Source organism: Acipenser ruthenus, chromosome 10 (assembly GCF_902713425.1).
Source record: "Acipenser ruthenus chromosome 10, fAciRut3.2 maternal haplotype, whole genome shotgun sequence".
NCBI classification, from domain to species: Eukaryota; Metazoa; Chordata; class Actinopteri; order Acipenseriformes; family Acipenseridae; genus Acipenser; species Acipenser ruthenus.
Window position 1 is genome coordinate 20,709,162 of NC_081198.1, and position 21,158 is coordinate 20,730,319.

Consider the following 21,158-nt stretch of genomic DNA (forward strand, 5'->3'; position numbering starts at 1 on the left):
CTTGTTAACATTAAAATATCGGTGATGGACCTCCCTGGGACGCCACAAGCCTGGTCGGGGCCAATGACCAAAGGGAGGTGTACTTGTAGCCGGAGCATCAGAGCTTTGGCTAGTATCTTGTAATCCACGCAAAGGAGGCTGATTGGGCGCAATTCCGTAGATCTTTAACTTCCCCTTTCTTATGAAGGAGAGTAATTACACTCTCCCGCATAGAAGGGCCCAACCGCTTCTCCCTGTAGACCGCTCTGTAGACCTCCGCTAAATGGACTTTTAGCGTGTCCCAAAAAAGATGGTAATACTCACCCGGGATGCCATCTGGACCTGGCGTCTTACCGGTGTTCATGGTCTTAACCGCCTGGGTGAGCTCCTCCAGCGTGAGTTCTGGGTCCTTCTCCTCCTCCTCGTCGTCCCGCACTGAGTCAGGCTCCAACTGGCTCAGGAACCACTCTATCAGGGTGTCATCTGTAGCTTTGATGTTATACAGGTCCCTATAGAAGTTCTCTACCACTTTTTTCACTCCCTCACTATCCTCTACTATCCTCCCCCTGCTGTCGAGCATGGAGGACATCAAGTGCCGCTTCTCCCTCGTTTTCTGGAAGAAGAAGCGAGTACACTTTTCGTCTTCCTCCATTTTTTGCACTTTTGCATTGTGCATGACCTTTTGTTGTTCCTCCCTACAAAGCACTGAGAGATCTAGCTTGGTCTGGGCTATCTCGTCGCTTACAGGGAACCCCCGAAGCTGAAGCAGGCTCAGACGCTGGAGGGCAGCATTCAGGTGTTTATATTTGGCCCTCCTTTCTTTTGCTTTCCTCTTGCCTGCTGCTATGAAATAACCCTTAGTTCTGATTTTGACCATCTCCCACCACTCTATAGGGGAGTTGAATAGGTCACGCAAAGTGGTCCACTCAACAAGCCTGCTCTTATAGGCTGCAGCTATGGAGGGGTCATCGAGTAAGGAGGTGTTTAATTTCCAGACCCCTGACCCCATCTGGGAGGTCTGAGGGACCTGCAATGTTACCTGCAGGAGCCTATGGTCAGAGAAGAAGACGGCCTGGGTGTCTACTGCCGTCTTCGTAAGGGAGCTGGTATGCAGGACGAGATTTATACGGGAGAAGGAGGTCCCAGATGAGCTCACCCAGGTAAAGGGAGGCACCAGGTCCTTACCTGCATCACACAGGGAGAAATCAGATATTACGGAGGACACAACTCTACTAGAGCGGTCGTTGCGTGGCCTGCTCCGGTCTACGTCCCTCAGAGCACAATTGAAGTCACCTGACACGATGACGGGTACGTTCCCCAGCAGGAGTGGACGCAGCTGTGGAAAAAATTGAACTCTTTCGTTTTGGTTAGTGGGTGCGTAGACATTGACCAGTCTGAGGGGAGTGTTGTTGTATGTCACATCCACGCTCAGAATTCTACCAGGTTCTACCTCCCTGCTGCTGCGGGAGGTAATAAATGGGTTTTTAAACAGGATACCTACTCCGTCGGCTCTGGCTATGTTGGAGCCCGACCAGAAGGAGTCCCCCAAGGTCCAACTCTCCTTCAGGTCCCTATAATCAGGGCTCGACGAAATACCACACTCCTGCAGAAAGATGAGATCTGCTTTCAAGTTAGCTAGATAGTTTAGTACATCAAATCTTTTTTGTGTCTCCCTGATGCTCCTGACATTAACAGACACACATATCAGGGCCATCAGGGTAGCTAACAAGAAAAGGAGTCGCTGCGTCCACCCCATAGCGACTATGATTGGGAGGTCGGGACACTCTTCCTACTCTTAGCTCTACGCTTGCTTCGAGGGGGCTTGGGCTTATTTGCAACTCCCATCACCCCTGAGAAGGTACTCACTGCTGCCTCGTCCAAGAAGGCACCGTCTTTGTATGCACAGTACGTGGAGTTGTTTGGGCTATTCAACTCCCCACAAGGTAAGTCTGGTGGAACTTGCTCAGGACCCCTCGGAACGTGTGGGTCAGCTTTGTCCTGGGGGGGGTTATGACAGACAGCATTCTTTGGCTGTTACCGTCTGTTGAATTGGAGCTGTTAGCAGACTTCTGGCTTACCGCGTCCAGGGGTATTCCCATGTCCTCCAGTGCTGTATCTAGGAGGACCTCTAGGGGGCCCCTGGATTTGCCCATACAAGGGAGGGGGTCAAGGATGCTTTGAAGGGAGGCCCTTCGCTTGAAGAGGGTCATTGCTACCGAGGTACTGCTGGTCAGGGAAGGTGTTGACCCCGACCTCTCCCTCGGTGCATTAGTGAACACCTCTTCTGCGAGGTGTGCTAGGGTTTGTGCCAACGACTGGGAAGGCTGGCTGAGGATGCCCTGGCTGGCTGCTACCTGCCCACTAGGCGGCAGTGTAGCCGTCCCACTCGCCTCCGTCTCTGCCTGCGAGGGCAAGACTGGGGACTTTGTGTGGACATTAGCTGGTTTTGGATCTATGGGGGCCACCTGCAACTTGCTGTCTTTGATCTTGATCTTCTTTCTTTCCCCCCCCTCGTCTCTACCCTTTCTTTTCCCCACCCTCTGCTGGTTCTTCACTCCCTTCCCCTCCTTCTCACTCTCACTTTCACTGTCGCTTTCGCTTTCCTCCCCCACGGACTCAATCCTTATGGTGTCATAACGAGAGCCGAGGGGGAGTGCTGGTGCTGAGAGGGCCCTACTCAGGGGGGGCCGCTGCTGGGTCCGGGCTCCCTCCCTGCCTCGTGTTCTGTATCAGAGGAGCTACTGGAGGAGCTAGTGGAGTAGCTGTTGTACTCTCTCTCTGGGCTGGGGGAAGGGGTCCTCGTAAAACGGGACATGTCTCGGGGGCGGGGGGGTGAGGGGGGTGCTGGTGATGATGGTGGTGCTGGAGTCTGGGTTTTGGATACTGTTGGTGGTGATGTGGACTGATCTTTGTTACTTGCTCCCTCTTCCTGCTCAGGCCTAGGCTTGTTCGTATTTGCCTTGCTGGCTCTGGCCATGTTGGCATAGGAAGAGGGGCAGTCCTTAAACAGGTGCCCCTTCTTTCCACACAAATTGCACTGCCTCTCTTCTCTGCAGTGGCTGGTCTCGTGGGGGGCGCCGCAGTTCCTGCACTTGACTACAGTACATGCGGCCGCCAGGTGTCCTAATTCCCCACATTTCCTGCAGAGTTTTGGCATCCCATTATAGAATACCAGCCCTCTGTTGGGCCCTAACACTATGGAGTTTGGAATGTGGCGGACGCCTCCAATGCCCGATGGATCAACATTAAGGCGTACCAGCCACTTTCTGGCTCCTGTCCAAACCCCATCTTCATCTGTAATTTTCCTCCCTTCTGATGACACCCTCCCATAGCGGTTAAGCCATGTTGTAATATCATAGTCGCTAACAGCCTCATTGAAAAATTGGACAGTAACAACTTTCATTTCTCTGTCTGTCAGTGCATCCACACAAAATTCTTTGTATGGAGCGAGATATTTATTCTCCCCCCAAAAGGACCACATTTCTTGTAACTTTTGGGGGTTCCTAAAACTGACCTCAAACACTTCCTTAAGCCCTGGCAATTTCACCAAACAATTCAAGTCAGAAGGGGAAAAACCCATACCCCTCTGAAGAATGGTCCGGCTGAACTCCAGTCTCATCAGTCCTGGTTCCATTTCATCTTGCTTGTTTCTTGTGAAGCGCACCACATTGTGCCTCCTGGTCTCCTGGGTTGGCCGGAACGCTGGCTCCTCCGATTGGGGTGGGAGAAGCCTCTGGACGTCCGGGTTGTCTCTCTCTACGGAAAAGAGACAACGTAAGCAGCAAATCTGGGCAGTTGAAGGAACTATTACTTTAGTCCCTGAGGAGATGGTCGCCTCGCAAGAGGGACCCCCTCCCCAGGTGAACGGTGTCCTTCCCTGGCGGAGTAGGGGGCGCTGCTTGGCACCGAGACCACGTAGGAAGAATCGTGGCTGTGACGCCTCCTCGGGGTCCGGGGCCGCCCTCTGCTCCTCCCAGATGGCGCCCTCTGCTGGGCGCCTGCTGCTCTCTCGGTCTGGATCTCGATTACAATCAAGGGCTGGGGATGAGGTCGTCTAGGTCATCAAAGGGTCCTCAAAGGTCGTCTGGATGGTAGGTCCCCCTTCTCTCTAACTCCAGGAACGTCTGGAAAAGCCGGAACCGCCTGAAAAAGAAAAAAACTGGAACCGCCTGAAAAAGAAAAACTGCTCTCAACAGTCAACAAAATCTTGAAAGACCCTCGGCCTGGATTGGGCAAGCCAAAACCAGACTGAGCATTAGTCTTCCAAAAAGTTACCGAGCTGAAGAAAGCCAGTCAAAAATAAAAAAAATTCTGTTCCTCCTCACCCGAACAAACCTCTCACAGACCCTCGGAGGGAGCGGGCAATGCCACTACCCTCTAAGCCTTAGTCTTAGAAAGATTTATTCGAACTGAAGAGAAGCCAGAGTGATATTAAGATATTAGATATTAAACTGATCAACTGATAAGAACAGATACTACACTTGATCTTAGCCAAAAGGCCGAGAAGCGATGGCGACTTGGCCCTTGCCCGGGGCCCCCCAGCCCGGACGGCACAGGGGGATTCAAAGGTGGGTGCAAAATTCCAAGCACAAGCAGACCCCCAAAAAACGGGCTGCTGCTTCCAGAGGGGAAATGTGCAATTTAAGCAGGAGAAAACAAAACAAAGCAAAAACACACACATAACACCAAAAACAAAACATAAACTGGCGGAGTGCGTCTTACAAATAGTCATGCCAAGCTGCTATGCTGTGCAAGGTGCCTTGGGTAACTACAACTGTGCCTCGCTGGCTGGCTGGCTTGCTAAGAAGGTCCTGGCATAGGGACATGTTCCACCACACTTGTCTGGTTAGCTGCATGCTCCCAGGAAACAACCTGCTGCTGTCTACATCATCACCACATGTGAATAAAAGAAAGAAAGACAGCAAGAAAGAAAGAGAGAAAGAAAGAGAGAAAGAGAGAAAGAAAGAGAGAAAGAAAGAAAGAGAGAAAGAAAAAAAAAGAAGTAAAACGGCGGGAAAACTTGCATCAACACTGGCACTCTCCCTCCAGCAGGGGTAGACAAAATGCTCACAGGAGAGATCCAGATCTGACTTTGACCAACGTTAGAGAAAGGTGTGCACCGTTCCCGGAGGTACTGCAATACCGGGCCGATGCGTGGAGTGGACGGAGCAAGCCCCTGTTCCATCTCCCGATTCCAAAAATCAATTTAATATATGGTCCCCTGATAGGGGACGTATCAGATATTAAACTGATAAGAACAGATACTACACTTGATCTTAGCCAAAAGGCCGAGAAGCGATGGCGACTTGGCCCTTGCCCGGGGCCCCCCAGCCCGGACGGCACAGGGGGATTCAAAGGTGGGTGCAAAATTCCAAGCACAAGCAGACCACCAAAAAACGGGCTGCTGCTTCCAGAGGGGAAATGTGCAAATTATGCAGGAGAAAACAAAACAAAGCAAAAACACACACATAACACCAAAAACAAAACATAAACTGGCGGAGTGCGTCTTACAAATAGTCATGCCAAGCTGCTATGCTGTGCAAGGTGCCTTGGGTAACTACAACTGTGCCTCGCTGGCTGGCTGGCTTGCTAAGAAGGTCCTGGCATAGGGACATGTTCCACCACACTTGTCTGGTTAGCTGCATGCTCCCAGGAAACAAACTGCTGCTGTCTACATCATCACCACATGTGAATAAAAGAAAGAAAGCAAGAAAGAAAGAGAAAGAAAGAGAGAGAAAGAAAGAAAGAGAGAAAGAAAGAAAGAGAGAAAGAAAAAAAAAAGAAGTAAAACGGCGGGAAAACTTGCATCAACACTGGCACTCTCCCTCCAGCAGGGGTAGAAAATGCTCACAGGAGAGATCCAGATCTGACTTTGACCAACGTTAGAGAAAGGTGTGCACCGTTCCCGGAGGTACTGCAATACCGGGCCGATGCGTGGAGTGGACGGAGCAAGCCCCTGTTCCATCTCCCGATTCCAAAAATCAATTTAATATATGGTCCCCTGATAGGGGACGTATCAGATATTAAACTGATAAGAACAGATACTACACTTGATCTTAGCCAAAAGGCCGAGAAGCGATGGTGACTTGGCCCTTGCCCGGGGCCCCCCAGCCCGGACGGCACAGGGGGATTCAAAGGTGGGTGCAAAATTCCAAGCACAAGCAGACCCCCAAAAAACGGGCTGCTGCTTCCAGAGGGGAAATGTGCAATTTAAGCAGGAGAAAACAAAACAAAGCAAAAACACACACATAACACCAAAAACAAAACATAAACTGGCGGAGTGCGTCTTACAAATAGTCATGCCAAGCTGCTATGCTGTGCAAGGTGCCTTGGGTAACTACAACTGTGCCTCGCTGGCTGGCTGGCTTGCTAAGAAGGTCCTGGCATAGGGACATGTTCCACCACACTTGTCTGGTTAGCTGCATGCTCCCAGGAAACAAACTGCTGCTGTCTACATCATCACCACATGTGAATAAAAGAAAGAAAGAAAGCAAGAAAGAAAGAGAAAGAAAGAGAGAAAGAAAGAAAGAGAGAAAGAAAAAAAAAAGAAGTAAAACGGCGGGAAAACTTGCATCAACACTGGCACTCTCCCTCCAGCAGGGGTAGACAAAATGCTCACAGGAGAGATCCAGATCTGACTTTGACCAACGTTAGAGAAAGGTGTGCACCGTTCCCGGAGGTACTGCAATACCGGGCCGATGCGTGGAGTGGACGGAGCAAGCCCCTGTTCCATCTCCCGATTCCAAAAATCAATTTAATATATGGTCCCCTGATACTCTTTTATTGAGATTTTACATTTTTTTTTTTACATTTACACCCATTCGTTTTTTCATTCATTTTACATTTCTTTTAAAGATGACATTCATGCATACAGACATACATTTTGTTTTAAAAGCATTTAAAATACATTTAAAAACACCAAGACAATTGTGCTTTGTACATGGTTAAAACAGACACAGATTAAAATCAACATGAAAAAAACCTGTGCTGTTTTAAAAGTGACTGGAAAAAAAGAACCATCTATAAAAAACCAGTGCTTGTGAGGGCCGGGGAGTGCTCTCTAAAAAAGTGAACATAAAACTAGATCTAAAACAGGGACAGGGGAAAAGGGACAGTGTATAAAACAGTGCGTTAAAATTCTAAAATTTTAAAACACTTAAAATGTAACTTTTAATAGTTTACATTAAAAATCTTAAAGATACATAAAACAAAACAAAACAAAATCAAATAAAACATTCAAATTAAATCAAAGGTCCATAAAACTGAAACAAAAAGACTACATAAAACCAGGGCACCGTTGAAAAACGGTCATGCCAGCTAAAAAGGGCGGAATGCTGGCATGACAAAATAAATAAAAGGCTTAGCGGTGCCCCGTAGTCCCGCTCCTAGGAGCTAGCGGTTCCAGTTTTTTCCTTTATTCCATCTTCACGTCCTGAAGTCCGGCGATCCTCCACTCCGCGCAGGCCTTGTCCTTCCCGAGGGTCCGGATGTCCAGAATTACAAAGTCCTTGATAAGAGTTTGTGCCCTTCTGGTCGTGGTGATAGTGTCTAGCTCCTGCTTGTGATAGACACAGACGTTACGGCCTTCCCACAGGATCTGCTTGACAACATTGATGACACGCCAAACGCACTTAGCTGTGCTGGTAGTGATTCCTCCCGCAGGCCCATAGAGCACAGTCTCAGCGGTCATCTTGGCCGTGTCAGCAAACCTGTTTAGGAAGACAGAGACAGAGAGCCAGACACTGCCAGCCACATCACACTCCCAGAAGATATGGGCTGGTGTTTCTCTCTTGCGGCACTTTGCATAGGGGCATGTTTCTACTTGGGCTAGTCCCCTCCTGAACATGAACGCTCGAGTGGGGAGTGCACTGTGGACGGTGTTCCATGCTATATCCTTCTGGACATTACTGAGGCAGCTGTGAGACACATTCTCCCAGATTTTTTGGCTTTGGGTGAGGGAGAAAGTAGCTACTTTTTCAATTTCCTGGGAACCGGCAAGATATTTAGTTACAGCCTTGTATTCCCAGGAGGCCAATTTTGCTTTATCTAAGCCCAATTTATATATAGTGTCCCTTAAGGTTCTATAATACAATGGGGGGTCCCAGGAGTACGGCACGGTGTTATCAATAGTGCAGAGGCCCAAGGCCCTGAGACAGGTGGCAAAATAGAAACGATTCATGTAACATACCTTCCTGTCCAGGGCCTGGATGTTCTGGATAGTTTGCGTGAGCCCCTGCACTCGGGTGAGCTGCACAACGTCCGGGACCCCCTTACCTCCCTTCTTGTCGGCTTTACTCAGGGTGGCTCGCTTTACCCTCTCCATCTTGCTACCCCAGATAAAGCGGTGGATAATGCGGTCCACCACTTTTTTGGTGGTCCTGTCTGGGGGAAAGATTTTTCCTACATAAGAGAGGATGGGGAACAGTATAGACTTGGTTATTAATACTCTACCCGTCATTGTTAAGGATCTTGTGCTCCATCCGCCAATCATTTTACGGACCTGGTTAATGGCCGCCGTCCAGCTCTGGGCCCCTGAGCTATTGTTCTCGAAAATGAGGCCCAGAATCTTGATTTTGTCCTTTTTGACAGGGTACATGTCCGACAGTTCCCTATCTACCTGCCAATTTTTAGACACGTAGACTTCGCTCTTGGACTTATTAATCACTGCCCCGGTCGCCGTGCAGTACTTCTCAAGGATATTACTAATCCGAGGTACCGACGATGTGTTGGTGCAAATGAGTGACACATCGTCCATATATGCTGTTGTTTTGACCTGGACCCCGTTGGATCCAGGCAGCTGGAAACCAGTTATATTGGTATCCCTACGAATTGCCTGAAGGAGGGGTTCAATGCACACGACATATAGCAGTGGGGATAGTGGGCAACCCTGTCTGACCCCTGACTGGATAGATATTTTACCAGTCAGGTGCCTGTTCACCAAGACTCGGGTACTAATGTTTGTATATATGGTTTTAACCCACTCCCTAAGTCCAGGAGCGAATTTCATCTGGTCCATCACTTTGTACATATATTCATGGATTACCCTATCGAACGCCTTCTCCTGGTCAAGGTTGAACAGGCAGAGGGGATGGTTCCGTTCTCTAGAATAAGCCAGAATGTCCCTTGTTAACATTAAAATATCCGTGATGGACCTCCCTGGGACGCCACAAGCCTGGTCGGGGCCAATGACCAAAGGGAGGTGTACTTGTAGCCGGAGCATCAGAGCTTTGGCTAGTATCTTGTAATCCACGCAAAGGAGGCTGATTGGGCGCCAATTCCGTAGATCTTTAACTTCCCCTTTCTTATGAAGGAGAGTAATTACACTCTCCCGCATAGAAGGGCCCAACCGCTTCTCCCTGTAGACCGCTCTGTAGACCTCCGCTAAATGGACTTTTAGCGTGTCCCAAAAAAGATGGTAATACTCACCCGGGATGCCATCTGGACCTGGCGTCTTACCGGTGTTCATGGTCTTAACCGCCTGGGTGAGCTCCTCCAGCGTGAGTTCTGGGTCCTTCTCCTCCTCCTCGTCGTCCCGCACTGAGTCAGGCTCCAACTGGCTCAGGAACCACTCTATCAGGGTGTCATCTGTAGCTTTGATGTTATACAGGTCCCTATAGAAGTTCTCTACCACTTTTTTCACTCCCTCACTATCCTCTACTATCCTCCCCCTGCTGTCGAGCATGGAGGACATCAAGTGCCGCTTCTCCCTCGTTTTCTGGAAGAAGAAGCGAGTACACTTTTCGTCTTCCTCCATTTTTTGCACCTTTGCATTGTGCATGACCTTTCGTTGTTCCTCCCTACAAAGCACTGAAAGATCTAGCTTGGTCTGGGCTATCTCGTCGCTTACAGGGAACCCCCGAAGCTGAAGCAGGCTCAGACGCTGGAGGGCAGCATTCAGGTGTTTATATTTGGCCCTCCTTTCTTTTGCTTTCCTCTTGCCTGCTGCTATGAAATAACCCTTAGTTCTGATTTTGACCATCTCCCACCACTCTATAGGGGAGTTGAATAGGTCACGCAAAGTGGTCCACTCAACAAGCCTGCTCTTATAGGCTGCAGCTATGGAGGGGTCATCGAGTAAGGAGGTGTTTAATTTCCAGACCCCTGACCCCATCTGGGAGGTCTGAGGGACCTGCAATGTTACCTGCAGGAGCCTATGGTCAGAGAAGAAGACGGCCTGGGTGTCTACTGCCGTCTTCGTAAGGGAGCTGGTATGCAGGACGAGATCTATACGGGAGAAGGAGGTCCCAGATGAGCTCACCCAGGTAAAGGGAGGCACCAGGTCCTTACCTGCATCACACAGGGAGAAATCAGATATTACAGAGGACAAAACTCTACTAGAGCGGTCGTTGCGTGGCCTGCTCCGGTCTACGTCCCTCAGAGCACAATTGAAGTCACCTGACACGATGACGGGTACGTTCCCCAGCAGGAGTGGACGCAGCTGTGGAAAAAATTGAACTCTTTCGTTTTGGTTAGTGGGTGCGTAGACATTGACCAGTCTGAGGGGAGTGTTGTTGTATGTCACATCCACGCTCAGAATTCTACCAGGTTCTACCTCCCTGCTGCTGCGGGAGGTAATAAATGGGTTTTTAAACAGGATACCTACTCCGTCGGCTCTAGCTATGTTGGAGCCCGACCAGAAGGAGTCCCCCAGGGTCCAACTCTCCTTCAGGTCCCTATAATCAGGGCTCGACGAAATACCACACTCCTGCAGAAAGATGAGATCTGCTTTCAAGTTAGCTAGATAGTTTAGTACATCAAATCTTTTTTGTGTCTCCCTGATGCTCCTGACATTAACAGACACACATATCAGGGCCATCAGGGTAGCTAACAAGAAAAGGAGTCGCTGCGTCCACCCCATAGCGACTATGATTGGGAGGTCGGGACACTCTTCCTACTCTTAGCTCTACGCTTGCTTCGAGGGGGCTTGGGCTTATTTGCAACTCCCATCACCCCTGAGAAGGTACTCACTGCTGCCTCGTCCAAGAAGGCACCGTCTTTATATGCACAGTACGTGGAGTTGTTGGGGCTATTCAACTCCCCACAAGGTAAGTCTGGTGGAACTTGCTCAGGGCCCCTCGGAACGTGTGGGTCAGCCTTGTCCTGGGGGGGGTTATGACAGACAGCATTCTTTGGCTGTTACTGTCTGTTGAATTGGAGCTGTTAGCAGACTTCTGGCTTACCGCGTCCAGGGGTATTCCCATGTCCTCCAGTGCTGTATCTAGGAGGACCTCTAGGGGGCCCCTGGTTTTGCCCATACAAGGGAGGGGGTCAAGGATGCTTTGAAGGGAGGCCCTTCGCTTGAAGAGGGTCATTGCTACCGAGGTACTGCTGGTCAGGGAAGGTGTTGACCCCGACCTCTCCCTCGGTGCATTAGTGAACACTCTTCTGCGAGGTGTGCTAGGGTTTGTGCCAACGACTGGGAAGGCTGGCTGGGGATGCCCTGGCTGGCTGCTACCTGCCCACTAGGCGGCAGTGTAGCCGTCCCACTCGCCTCCGTCTCTGCCTGCGAGGGCAAGACTGGGGACCTCTGCTGGGCGCCTGCTGCTCTCTCGGTCTGGATCTCGATTACAATCAAGGGCTGGGGATGAGGTCGTCTAGGTCATCAAAGGGTCCTCAAAGGTCGTCTGGATGGTAGGTCCTCCTTCTCTCTAACTCCAGGAACGTCTGGAAAAGCCTGAAAAAGAAAAAAACTGGAACCGCATGAAAAAGAAAAACTGCTCTCCACAGTCAACAAAATCTTGAAAGACCCTCGGCCTGGATTGGGCAAGCCAAAACCAGACTGAGCATTAGTCTTCCAAAAAGTTGCAGAGCTGAAGAAAGCCAGTCAAAAATAAAAAAAATTCTGTTCCTCCTCACCCGAACAAACCTCTCACAGACCCTCGGAGGGAGCGGGCAATGCCACTACCCTCTAAGCCTTAGTCTTAGAAAGATTTATTCGAACTGAAGAGAAGCCAGAGTGATATTAAGATATCAGATATTAAACTGATTAACTGATAAGAACAGATACTACACTTGATCTTAGCCAAAAGGCCGAGAAGCGATGGCGACTTGGCCCTTGCCCGGGGCCCCCCAGCCCGGACGGCACAGGGGGATTCAAAGGTGGGTGCAAAATTCCAAGCACAAGCAGACCCCAAAAAACGGGCTGCTGCTTCCAGAGGGGAAATGTGCAATTTAAGCAGGAGAAAACAAAACAAAGCAAAAACACACACATAACACCAAAAACAAAACATAAACTGGCGGAGTGCGTCTTACAAATAGTCATGCCAAGCTGCTATGCTGTGCAAGGTGCCTTGGGTAACTACAAATGTGCCTCGCTGGCTGGCTGGCTTGCTAAGAAGGTCCTGGCATAGGGACATGTTCCACCACACTTGTCTTGTTAGCTGCATGCTCCCAGGAAACAAACTGCTGCTGTCTACATCATCACCACATGTGAATAAAAGAAAGAAAGACAGCAAGAAAGAAAGAAAGAAAGAAAGAAAGAGAGAAAGAAAGAGAGAAAGAAAGAGAGAAAGAAAAAAAAAGAAGTAAAACGGCGGGAAAACTTGCATCAACACTGGCACTCTCCCTCCAGCAGGGGTAGACAAAATGCTCACAGGAGAGATCCAGATCTGACTTTGACCAACGTTAGAGAAAGGTGTGCACCATTCCCGGAGGTACTGCAATACCGGGCCGATGCGTGGAGTGGACGGAGCAAGCCCCTGTTCCATCTCCCGATTCCAAAAATCAATTTAATATATGGTCCCCTGATAGGGGACGTATCAGATATTAAACTGATAAGAACAGATACTACACTTGATCTTAGCCAAAAGGCCGAGAAGCGATGGCGACTTGGCCCTTGCCCGGGGCCCCCCAGCCCGGACGGCACAGGGGGATTCAAAGGTGGGTGCAAAATTCCAAGCACAAGCAGACCCCCAAAAAACGGGCTGCTGCTTCCAGAGGGGAAATGTGCAATTTAAGCAGGAGAAAACAAAACAAAGCAAAAACACACACATAACACCAAAAACAAAACATAAACTGGCGGAGTGCGTCTTACAAATAGTCATGCCAAGCTGCTATGCTGTGCAAGGTGCCTTGGGTAACTACAACTGTGCCTCGCTGGCTGGCTGGCTTGCTAAGAAGGTCCTGGCATAGGGACATGTTCCACCACACTTGACTGGTTAGCTGCATGCTCCCAGGAAACAAACTGCTGCTGTCTACATCATCACCACATGTGAATAAAAGAAAGAAAGACAGCAAGAAAGAAAGAGAGAAAGAAAGAAAGAAAGAGAGAAAGAAAGAGAGAAAGGAAGAGAGAAAGAAAGAGAGAAAGAAAGAAAGAGAGAAAGTAAAAAAAGAAGTAAAACGGCGGGAAAACTTGCATCAACACTGGCACTCTCCCTCCAGCAGGGGTAGACAAAATGCTCACAGGAGAGATCCAGATCTGACTTTGACCAACGTTAGAGAAAGGTGTGCACCGTTCCCGGAGGTACTGCAATACCGGGCCGATGCGTGGAGTGGACGGAGCAAGCCCCTGTTCCATCTCCCGATTCCAAAAATCAATTTAATATATGGTCCCCTGATAGGGGACGTATCAGATATTAAACTGATAAGAACAGATACTACACTTGATCTTAGCCAAAAGGCCGAGAAGCGATGGCGACTTGGCCCTTGCCCGGGGCCCCCCAGCCCGGACGGCACAGGGGGATTCAAAGGTGGGTGCAAAATTCCAAGCACAAGCAGACCCCCAAAAAACGGGCTGCTGCTTCCAGAGGGGAAATGTGCAATTTAAGCAGGAGAAAACAAAACAAAGCAAAAACACACACATAACACCAAAAACAAAACATAAACTGGCGGAGAGCGTCTTACAAATAGTCATGCCAAGCTGCTATGCTGTGCAAGGTGCCTTGGGTAACTACAACTGTGCCTCGCTGGCTGGCTGGCTTGCTAAGAAGGTCCTGGCATAGGGACATGTTCCACCACACTTGTCTGGTTAGCTGCATGCTCCCAGGAAACAAACTGCTGCTGTCTACATCATCACCACATGTGAATAAAAGAAAGAAAGAAAGAAAGACAGCAAGAAAGAAAGAGAGAAAGAGAGAAAGAAAGAGAGAAAGAAAGAAAGAGAGAAAGAAAAAAAAGAAGTAAAACGGCGGGAAAACTTGCATCAACACTGGCACTCTCCCTCCAGCAGGGGTAGACAAAATGCTCACAGGAGAGATCCAGATCTGACTTTGACCAACGTTAGAGAAAGGTGTGCACCGTTCCCGGAGGTACTGCAATACCGGGCCGATGCGTGGAGTGGACGGAGCAAGCCCCTGTTCCATCTCCCGAATCCAAAAATCAATTTAATATATGGTCCCCTGATACTCTTTTATTGAGATTTTACATTTTTTTACATTTACACCCATTCGTTTTTTCATTCATTTTACATTTCTTTTAAAGATGACATTCATGCATACAGACATACATTTTGTTTTAAAAGCATTTAAAACACATTTAAAAACACCAAGACAATTGTGCTTTGTACATGGTTAAAACAGACACAGATTAAAATCAACATGAAAAAAACCTGTGCTGTTTTAAAAGTGACTGGAAAAAAAGAACCATCTATAAAAAAACAGTGCTTGTGAGGGCCGGGGAGTGCTCTCTAAAAAGGTTCAAAAGTGAACATAAAACTATATTACTAAAACAGGGACAGGGGAAAAGGGACAGTGTATAAAACAGTGAGTTAAAATTCTAAAATTTTAAAACACTTAAAATGTAACTTTTAATAGTTAACATTAAAAATCTTTTAGATACATAAAACAAAACAAAATCAAATAAAACATTCAAAATAAATCAAATCAAAATCCATAAAACTGAAACAAAAAGACTACATAAAACCTGGGCACCGTTCAAAAACGGTCATGCCAGCTAAAAAGGGCGGAATGCTGGCATGACAAAATAAATAAAAGGCTTAGCGGTGCCCCGTAGTCCCGCTCCTAGGAGCTAGCGGTTCCAGTTTTTTCCTTTATTCCATCTTCACGTCCTGAAGTCCGGCGATCCTCCACTCCGCGCAGGCCTTGTCCTTCCCGAGGGTCCGGATGTCCAGAATTACAAAGTCCTTGATAAGAGTTTGTGCCCTTCTGGTCGTGGTGATAGTGTCTAGCTCCTGCTTGTGATAGACACAGACGTTACGGCCTTCCCACAGGATCTGCTTGACAACATTGATGACACGCCAAACGCACTTAGCTGTGCTGGTAGTGATTCCTCCCGCAGGCCCATAGAGCACAGTCTCAGCGGTCATCTTGGCCGTGTCAGCAAACCTGTTTAGGAAGACAGAGACAGAGAGCCAGACACTGCCAGCCACATCACACTCCCAGAAGATATGGGCTGGTGTTTCTCTCTTGCGGCACTTTGCATAGGGGCATGTTTCTACTTGGGCTAGTCCCCTCCTGAACATGAACGCTCGAGTGGGGAGTGCACTGTGGACGGTGTTCCATGCTATATCCTTCTGGACATTACTGAGGCAGCTGTGAGACACATTCTCCCAGATTTTTTGGCTTTGGGTGAGGGAGAAAGTAGCTACTTTTTCAATTTCCTGGGAACCGGCAAGATATTTAGTTACAGCCTTGTATTCCCAGGAGGCCAATTTTGCTTTATCTAAGCCCAATTTATATTAGTGTCCCTTAAGGTTCTATAATACAATGGGGGGTCCCAGGAGTACGGCACGGTGTTATCAATAGTGCAGAGGCCCAAGGCCCTGAGACAGGTGGCAAAATAGAAACGATTCATGTAACATACCTTCCTGTCCAGGGCCTGGATGTTCTTGATAGTTTGCGTGAGCCCCTGCACTCGGGTGAGCTGCACAACGTCCGGGACCCCCTTACCTCCCTTCTTGTCGGCTTTACTCAGAGTGGCTCGCTTTACCCTCTCCATCTTGCTGCCCCAGATAAAGCGGTGGATAATGCGGTCCACCACTTTTTTGGTGGTCCTGTCTGGGGGAAAGATTTTTCCTACATAAGAGAGGATGGGGAACAGTATAGACTTGGTTATTAATACTCTACCCGTCATTGTTAAGGATCTTGTGCTCCATCCGCCAATCTTTTTACGGACCTGGTTAATGGCCGCCGTCCAGCTCTGGGCCCCCGAGCTATTGTTCTCGAAAATGAGGCCCAGAATCTTGATTTTGTCCTTTTTGACAGGGTACATGTCCGACAGTTCCCTATCTACCTGCCAATTTTTAGACACGTAGACTTCGCTCTTGGACTTATTAATCACTGCCCCGGTCGCCGTGCAGTACTTCTCAAGGATATTACTAATCCGAGGTACCGACGATGTGTTGGTGCAAATGAGTGACACATCGTCCATATATGCTGTTGTTTTGACCTGGACCCCGTTGGATCCAGGCAGCTGGAAACCAGTTATATTGGTATCCCTACGAATTGCCTGCAGGAGGGGTTCAATGCACACGACATATAGCAGTGGGGATAGTGGGCAACCCTGTCTGACCCCTGACTGGATAGATATTTTACCAGTCAGGTGCCTGTTCACCAAGACTCGGGTACTAATGTTTGTATATATGGTTTTAACCCACTCCCTAAGTCCAGGAGCGAATTTCATCTGGTCCATCACTTTGTACATATATTCATGGCTTACCCTATCGAACGCCTTCTCCTGGTCAAGGTTGAACAGGCAGAGGGGATGGTTCCGTTCTCTAGAATAAGCCAGAATGTCCCTTGTTAACATTAAAATATCCGTGATGGACCTCCCTGGGACGCCACAAGCCTGGTCGGGGCCAATGACCAAAGGGAGGTGTACTTGTAGCCGGAGCATCAGAGCTTTGGCTAGTATCTTGTAATCCACGCAAAGGAGGCTGATTGGGCGCCAATTCCGTAGATCTTTAACTTCCCCTTTCTTATGAAGGAGAGTAATTACACTCTCCCGCATAGAAGGGCCCAACCGCTTCTCCCTGTAGACCGCTCTGTAGACCTCCGCTAAATGGACTTTTAGCGTGTCCCAAAAAAGATGGTAATACTCACCCGGGATGCCATCTGGACCTGGCGTCTTACCGGTGTTCATGGTCTTAACCGCCTGGGTGAGCTCCTCCAGCGTGAGTTCTGGGTCCTTCTCCTCCTCCTCGTCGTCCCGCACTGAGTCAGGCTCCAACTGGCTCAGGAACCACTCTATCAGGGTGTCATCTGTAGCTTTGATGTTATACAGGTCCCTATAGAAGTTCTCTACCACTTTTTTCACTCCCTCACTATCCTCTACTATCCTCCCCCTGCTGTCGAGCATGGAGGACATCAAGTGCTGCTTCTCCCTCGTTTTCTGGAAGAAGAAGCGAGTACACTTTTCGTCTTCCTCCATTTTTTGCACTTTTGCATTGTGCATGACCTTTCGTTGTTCCTCCCTACAAAGCACTGAAAGATCTAGCTTGGTCTGGGCTATCTCGTCGCTTACAGGGAACCCCCGAAGCTGAAGCAGGCTCAGACGTTGGAGGGCAGCATTCAGGTGTTTATATTTGGCCCTCCTTTCTTTTGCTTTCCTCTTGCCTGCTGCTATGAAATAACCCTTAGTTCTCATTTTGACCATCTCCCACCACTCTATAGGGGAGTTGAATAGGTCACGCAAAGTGGTCCACTCAACAAGCCTGCTCTTATAGGCTGCAGCTATGGAGGGGTCATCGAGTAAGGAGGTGTTTAATTTCCAGACCCCTGACCCCATCTGGGAGGTCTGAGGGACCTGCAATGTTACCTGCAGGAGCCTATGGTCAGAGAAGAAGACGGCCTGGGTGTCTACTGCCGTCTTCGTAAGGGAGCTGGTATGCAGGACGAGATCTATACGGGAGAAGGAGGTCCCAGATGAGCTCACCCAGGTAAAGGGAGGCACCAGGTCCTTACCTGCATCACACAGGGAGAAATCAGATATTACGGAGGACAAAACTCTACTAGAGCGGTCGTTGCGTGGCCTGCTCCGGTCTACGTCCCTCAGAGCACAATTGAAGTCACCTGACACGATGACGGGTACGTTCCCCAGCAGGAGTGGACGCAGCTGTGGAAAAAATTGAACTCTTTCGTTTTGGTTAGTGGGTGCGTAGACATTGACCAGTCTGAGGGGAGTGTTGTTGTATGTCACATCCACGCTCAGAATTCTACCAGGTTCTACCTCCCTGCTGCTGCGGGAGGTAATAAAAGGGTTTTTAAACAGGATACCTACTCCGTCGGCTCTAGCTATGTTGGAGCCCGACCAGAAGGAGTCCCCCAGGGTCCAATTCTCCTTCAGGTCCCTATAATCAGGGCTCGACGAAATACCACACTCCTGCAGAAAGATGAGATCTGCTTTCAAGTTAGCTAGATAGTTTAGTACATCAAATCTTTTTTGTGTCTCCCTGATGCTCCTGACATTAACAGACACACATATCAGGGCCATCAGGGTAGCTAACAAGAAAAGGAGTCGCTGCGTCCACCCCATAGCGACTATGATTGGGAGGTCGGGACACTCTTCCTACTCTTAGCTCTACGCTTGCTTCGAGGGGGCTTGGGCTTATTTGCAACTCCCATCACCCCTGAGAAGGTACTCACTGCTGCCTCGTCCAAGAAGGCACCGTCTTTGTATGCACAGTACGTGGAGTTGTTTGGGCTATTCAACTCCCCACAAGGTAAGTCTGGTGGAACTTGCTCAGGGCCCCTCGGAACGTGTGGGTCAGCTTTGTCCTGGGGGGGGGTTATGACAGACAGCATTCTTTGGCTGTTACCGTCTGCTGAATTGGAGCTGTTAGCAGACTTCTGGCTTACCGCGTCCAGGGGTATTCCCATGTCCTCCAGTGCTGTATCTAGGAGGACCTCTAGGGGGCCCCTGGTTTTGCCCATACAAGGGAGGGGGTCAAGGATGCTTTGAAGGGAGGCCCTTCGCTTGAAGAGGGTCATTGCTACCGAGGTACTGCTGGTCAGGGAAGGTGTTGACCCCGACCTCTCCCTCGGTGCATTAGTGAACACCTCTTCTGCGAGGTGTGCTAGGGTTTGTGCCAACGACTGGGAAGGCTGGCTGGGGATGCCCTGGCTGGCTGCTACCTGCCCACTAGGCGGCAGTGTAGCCGTCCCACTTGCCTCCGTCTCTGCCTGCGAGGGCAAGACTGGGGACTTTGTGTGGACATTAGCTGGTTTGGGATCTATGGGGGCCACCTGCAACTTGCTGTCTTTGATCTTGATCTTCTTTCTTTTCCCCCCCTCGTCTCTACCCTTTCTTTTCCCCACCCTCTGCTGGTTCTTCACTCCCGTCCCCTCCTTCTCACTCTCACTTTCACTGTCGCTTTCGCTTTCCTCCCCCACGGACTCAATCCTTATGGCGTCATAACGAGAGCCGAGGGGGAGTGCTGGCGCTGAGAGGGCCCTACTCAGGGGGGGGCCGCTGCTGGGTCCGGGCTCCCTCCCTGCCTCGTGTTCTGTATCAGAGGAGCTACTGGAGGAGCTAGTGGAGTAGCTGTTGTACTCTCTCTCTGGGCTGGGGGAAGGGGTCCTCGTAAAACGGGACATGTCTCGGGGGCGGGGGGGTGAGGGGGGTGCTGGTGATGATGGTGGTGCTGGAGTCTGGGTTTTGGATACTGTTGGTGGTGATGTGGACTGATCTTTGTTACTTGCTCCCTCTTCCTGCTCAGGCCTAGGCTTGTTCGTATTTGCCTTGCTGGCTCTGGCCATGTTGGCATAGGAAGAGGGGCAGTCCTTAAACAGGTGCCCCTTCTTTCCACACAAATTGCACTGCCTCTCTTCTCTGCAGTGGCTGGTCTCGTGGGGGGCGCCGCAGTTCCTGCACTTGACTACAGTACATGCGGCCGCCAGGTGTCCTAATTCCCCACATTTCCTGCAGAGTTTTGGCATCCCATTATAGAATACCAGCCCTCTGTTGGGCCCTAACACTATGGAGTTTGGAATGTGGCGGACGCCTCCAATGCCCGATGGATCAACATTGAGGCGTACCAGCCACTTTCTGGCTCCTGTCCAAACCCCATCTTCGTCTGTAATTTTCCTCCCTTCTGATGACACCCTCCCATAGCGGTTAAGCCATGTTGTAATATCATAGTCGCTAACAGCCTCATTGAAAAATTGGACAGTAACAACTTTCATTTCTCTGTCTGTCAGTGCATCCACACAAAATTCTTTGTATGGAGCGAGATATTTATTCTCCCCCCAAAAGGACCACATTTCTTGTAACTTTTGGGGGTTCCTAAAACTGACCTCAAACACTTCCTTAAGCCCTGGCAATTTCACCAAACAATTCAAGTCAGAAGGGGAAAAACCCATACCCCTCTGAAGAATGGTCCGGCTGAACTCCAGTCTCGTCAGTCCTGGTACCGTTTCATCTTGCTTGTTTCTTGTGAAGCGCACCGCATTGTGCCTCCTGGTCTCCTGGGTTGGCCGGAACGCCATCCTTCAGCTGGCTCCTCCGATTGGGGTGGGAGAAGCCTCTGGACGTCCGGGTTGTCTCTCTCTACGGAAAAGAGACAACGTAAGCAGCAAATCTGGGCAGTTGAAGGAACTATTACTTTAGTCCCTGAGGAGATGGTCGCCTCGCAAGAGGGACCCCCTCCCCAGGTGAACGGTGTCCTTCCCTGGCGGAGTAGGGGGCGCTGCTTGGCACCGAGACCACGTAGGAAGAATCGTGGCTGTGACGCCTCTTCGGGGTCCGGGGCCGCCCTCTGCTCCTACCAGATGGCGCCCTCTGCTGGGCGCCTGCTGCTCTCTCGGTCTGGATCTCGATTACAATCAAGGGCTGGGGATGAGGTCGTCTAGGTCATCAAAGGGTCCTCAAAGGTCGTCTGGATGGTAGGTCCTCCTTCTCTCGAACTCCAGGAACGTCTGGAAAAGCCGGAACCGCCTGAAAAAGAAAAAAACTGGAACCGCCTGAAAAAGAAAAAACTGCACTCAACAGTCAACAAAATCTTGAAAGACCCTCGGCTTGGATTGGGCAAGCCAAAACCAGACTTTTTTTTTATTTTTACAATCAACACAATACACAATTACAAAACTAACACATACAATTCACAATAACAATAGTTAACAGGCACCTCTAAAACACGTTTGTACAAAAGAGTGCATGTCCTTAAATAAAGTCCTCATCCTGCCTTGACAAGCCCAGACACTCCAACCTAGCACCAGCACTGCCCGGCCACTTCTCCCACCGCCAGATCCTCTCTGCTTCTTCACGCCCCCTCCTGTTGACAT

At 49.6% G+C, this 21,158-nt stretch overlaps 4 non-coding genes and 4 pseudogenes across 4 annotated transcripts; all 8 read right to left on the minus strand.

Annotated features, from left to right (window-relative positions):
- Positions 1-4,373: 4,373 nt before the first annotated feature.
- LOC131738833 (U2 spliceosomal RNA) lies at positions 4,374-4,490 on the minus strand (annotated as a pseudogene).
- Positions 4,491-5,088: 598 nt separating this feature from the next.
- Positions 5,089-5,279, minus strand: LOC131738300 (U2 spliceosomal RNA). The gene has a single exon (XR_009329864.1). It is a non-coding gene; the product is annotated as a U2 spliceosomal RNA (small nuclear RNA).
- A 589-nt stretch (positions 5,280-5,868) lies between these two features.
- LOC131738311 (U2 spliceosomal RNA) lies at positions 5,869-6,059 on the minus strand. Its single transcript, XR_009329875.1, has one exon. It is a non-coding gene; the product is annotated as a U2 spliceosomal RNA (small nuclear RNA).
- Positions 6,060-6,636: 577 nt separating this feature from the next.
- Positions 6,637-6,769, minus strand: LOC131738840 (U2 spliceosomal RNA; annotated as a pseudogene).
- A 5,135-nt stretch (positions 6,770-11,904) lies between these two features.
- LOC131738754 (U2 spliceosomal RNA) lies at positions 11,905-12,021 on the minus strand (annotated as a pseudogene).
- Positions 12,022-12,610: 589 nt separating this feature from the next.
- Positions 12,611-12,801, minus strand: LOC131739270 (U2 spliceosomal RNA). Its single transcript, XR_009330438.1, has one exon. It is a non-coding gene; the product is annotated as a U2 spliceosomal RNA (small nuclear RNA).
- Positions 12,802-13,422: 621 nt separating this feature from the next.
- Positions 13,423-13,613, minus strand: LOC131738322 (U2 spliceosomal RNA). Its single transcript, XR_009329886.1, has one exon. It is a non-coding gene; the product is annotated as a U2 spliceosomal RNA (small nuclear RNA).
- Positions 13,614-14,206: 593 nt separating this feature from the next.
- Positions 14,207-14,339, minus strand: LOC131738852 (U2 spliceosomal RNA; annotated as a pseudogene).
- Positions 14,340-21,158: the final 6,819 nt, after the last annotated feature.